This window comes from Gavialis gangeticus, unplaced genomic scaffold (genome assembly GCF_001723915.1).
Source record: "Gavialis gangeticus isolate Ggan-Ray unplaced genomic scaffold, GavGan_comp1, whole genome shotgun sequence".
In the NCBI taxonomy this organism is placed as follows: Eukaryota; Metazoa; Chordata; order Crocodylia; family Gavialidae; genus Gavialis; species Gavialis gangeticus.
Genome location: NW_017728994.1, coordinates 46,571,580 through 46,574,756, shown reverse-complemented (window position 1 = coordinate 46,574,756; position 3,177 = coordinate 46,571,580).

The window sequence follows — 3,177 nt, the reverse complement described above, 5'->3', positions numbered from 1 at the left end:
CCCCCTACTGGCCCGCCTCACGTGGTGGAAACAGCGGAGGGATACGAATACCCAGCTGTGTTCCTGAGGTGGGATCTCTGCACCCGCCACAGCATAGATGCACATGCACACATGCACATAAATGGGCACACATACCTGCACACTCAGGTGCACATATACGTGTACATACACACGCTTGCACACACAGACACATACATGCATTCATAGATGCACGTGCACATACATGTGCATACATGGGCACATGTATACATGCACATGCATATGCACATAGACACATGCACACACTTATACATGCATATACACACACATACATGCACACGTGCATGCATAGATGCACACTGGTGTGTGCACACATGTATGCACGTGCACACACACACACACATACATGCACACACATGCATGCCCATGCACACACATGCCCAACAGAACAGTCCGCTCCCTTCCCTTCCCCTGTGTCAGGTTCAGCGAGGGAACACACGGCTCCCCCAGCACGACCCCCATAGCCACCTGGATGCCGGCACAGGTCCTGATTGCTGCACATCCCCTGCAGACCCAGCCCTCCCACCATGCACTGCTGCACCCACCCTCTCCCTGCCAATGCAAGGCCCCTTTGCACTACGGAGGCAACCCAGGGCAGGGCAAGGCAGGGAACTCTGATATCCCCGGGTGGAGCTTCAGGGGCTGGGCATGTCCCACTCCGTGCCTCTGTTCTCCACATTGGCCATTAGGGACTGGGACACTGCAATTTGGGTGTCAAAGCCCCTTTTTAAGGCCCCCATGCGAGCAGAGCTTCAGCTAATCCCTCCCCAGAAAAGGGGGCATTGCTCTGCCAACAGACACCCCTTTTCTGCAACACACGCCCTGTCTACACTAGGGCATCCAGGCACCATGGCCTCTGCTGGAACCACCTTGAGCTCCTGCAACACTCATCTTCATTGACCCCCAGCTGCGGGGCTGCCCCACTCCACACTCCCCAGTGTCTGCTCTTGCTGTAGCATCCAGAGACCCCATCTGAGATCCAACCACCCATCCCCATGGACTTCATCCATCCACCCACCCACTCACCCACATGGACTTTCTCCGTCCATCTGTCCATCCCCATAGACTTCTCCCATCCATCCATCCATCCATCCATCCATAGACCATGGGCTGAATGTGAACCATCAGATCCCTGAAGGGCGATGACAGAGAGGATGGAGATGGGTTTCTCTTTGGCTGTAGGGGCCCAGGCTAGGAGCAACAGGCTCAAGCTGCAGCAGGAGAATCAAGGCTGGAGATGAGGAGGACCTTGGATGGGATTGCCATCCATGGAAGTTTTCCAGAGCAAGTTGGATGGACACTTGTCTGGGATGGTTTATTAGGGATGAGCAGGAGGGTGGCTAGAAGTGGGCTCATGAGATTCCTTCCAGCCCGACTTCCCTATGACTCTGGGATCCCATCCTATGTATCCATCCTGGTCCCAACGCAGGGGCATCAAAACTATTGGTGTTTGAAGAGACTCAGTGTGAGCCGTGGCAGTATATAGTCTAGGACAGTAGGGAGCCCTTAGGGCAGGACATAGGAAACCACAAAGGCAATAAAGAGACGTCAATCCCATTTTGCAAGGTTGCTTAAAAAAAGTCCCAGCTGGATCTCTCTGCCCCTTTGCCCCGAGTCCAGCAGAAAATGAGCAACCACCGTCTTGTGCACACGAATACACTGAAGCCATCAGCTCCTCCCGTCTGCTCCTTCCTTCCTATGGCTGAAATGTTGGAGCAATTTCCCTGAAAATTTCTGAGATGTGATCACAAAGTGCCTGCAGGCTGGGGGTAATGGGCTTACCAGTCTTGCTCCCTCCCTCCTCTTCCTCCTCCTTCCCATCTCATGCCCAGCCCATGTCAGACTGGGAAGCTGGGTGGCAAACTTTGCTGCAAAGCTGAGGGCAGCGATGATGAATCGTGTAGGAGCACAACTCTGCCCTCGTGAGACCCCTTTATGCATCCATGGTGCGTCCACACCTTGAACCCGGTGCCCCGTTCTGGTCCCTGCAGCTCCAAGAGGATCTAGAAGAGCTGGAGATGCCAGACACTGGGCAGGATGGACCCGGATCTGACCCACACGCGGCAGCTGTGATGTTCTCATGTCTGCATGCATGCTCAGGTCTTGTCCCTCGGGCAGGGTCATCCCTGTCTGACCCACCCAACACACATGTCCAGGGGTGGACGCAGGGATGCAGTTGCCCCTCTTCCCCCACACTCTGATTCCTGCTCCACCCAAACTTTAAAACCAACTGCCCCAGAGAGGCAGCGGCATTTCTATTCAGGCAGCGCTGAGGGAGTCCATTGACTTCATGGACCGTTGTTATCTCCCCAGTTCCTGCTAATCTGTCTGCACTCCATAGGTGTGAACAACCCCCTCTCCTTTGTGATGGTCCTGATGCTTCACCATTCAAACTATCCTTTCTTCTGCTGTCCCTTAGCCATTCCCAGGGACGTCTGTCTTCTGTTTCCCAGACCCGCAGACTGTTTTTAGTTCCAACTAAAAACCTTAACTCAGGTGCAGTCATTAACTCAGGTGTAGAAACAACCGACAGTGAGGTCTGGGAGCCGCTGTCAAGATGCTCAAGAAGGAGAGATTTTTTTTTGTGATTCTGAATAAGAGACATACATTTAATTATGACTTCAGGACAAATGACACCAGATCTTTGGACTATTCTTGCCTAATTTGTTGAGGGTTTTTTTTTTTTAAACTTAATATAGTATCTAGCAAATTAGTGCACATTCCAATAGTTGTATTTGCTTGTGCATAGGTTTTTAATTGAATAATATCGCAATGCCCTACTTGGATATTAGGAAAACTTCTGGTTTCTCTTTAACTGGAGAAAGATGTGTTGTGTCCCAGGTCATGATGAGCCGCATCTTCTGCATCCCCTTTCACAATCCCAGCTCCATCCATGCATGTGTTTGCTTTACCTGCTCTGAGATTGCCCACCTCTTCGGGCAGCCTGTCCCAGCCCTGGGCCCTGCTCGGGATGAGGACCTTTCTCCAAATCTCCCACCTAAATTCCCCTGCTGTGCTTTCAGACCGATGCTCCTTGTCCTGTCCTCAGCTGGCGCACCCATCCTCCATATAACCAGCCTGCGGGGGCTTGAAGACCGTTATCAAGTCCCCCCTGTTCCTTCTCTTCCCCACATTGTG